Source organism: Rutidosis leptorrhynchoides, chromosome 2 (genome assembly GCF_046630445.1).
Source record: "Rutidosis leptorrhynchoides isolate AG116_Rl617_1_P2 chromosome 2, CSIRO_AGI_Rlap_v1, whole genome shotgun sequence".
In the NCBI taxonomy this organism is placed as follows: Eukaryota; Viridiplantae; Streptophyta; class Magnoliopsida; order Asterales; family Asteraceae; genus Rutidosis; species Rutidosis leptorrhynchoides.
Window position 1 is genome coordinate 409,124,682 of NC_092334.1, and position 821 is coordinate 409,125,502.

The window sequence follows — 821 nt, forward strand, 5'->3', positions numbered from 1 at the left end:
GAGTCAATTACTTTAGGCCTACATGGTTTGTTGTCCTTTCAAGGAAGAGTGTAGGTGCCTAAGATGGGGGATAATCGACGAGTGCTACTCGATGAAGCACATAAGTCAAGGTATTCCATTCATCCGGGCGCGACGAAAATGTATCTTGATTTAAGGAAGGAGTATTGGTGGTCGGGCATGAAACGTGATGTTGTTAAGTATGTTGAACAATGCGTCACGTGTTTGCAAGTTAAAGCTGAACACCAAAAGCCGTATGGTATGTTACAACCGCTATAAATCCCGAAATAGAAATGGGAGCACATTACCATGGATTTCATTACAAAGTTACCAAAGACGGCGAGAACTCAATTTGATTCGATTTGGGTGATAGTTGATCGACTGACGAAAAGTGCTTTGTTTCATCCCATTCGGGAAGTGATATCGTAGGAGACCTTGGCTAAGTTGTTTATTAAGTAAGTAATATCAAGGCATGAGGTTCCTATATCTATTATTTCAGATCGAGATACTCATTTCACATCTCGGTTTTGGGAAAAGTTTCATGAAGATATGGGTACACAATTGAAATTGAGCACGGCGTACCATCCTCAAAAGGACGGTCAAACCGAACGTACGAATCAAACATTGGAGGATATGTTATAAGCGTGTATTATCGATTCCAGTGGTATTTGGGATGAGCACTTACCTTTGTTGGAATTCTCGTACAACAATAGCTATCATGCTAGTATTGGAATGCCACCGTATGAGATGCTTTATGGGCGTCGGTGTCGAACTCCTATATGTTGGGGTGAAGTGGGACAAAGAGAAATCGGGAGTACCGATTT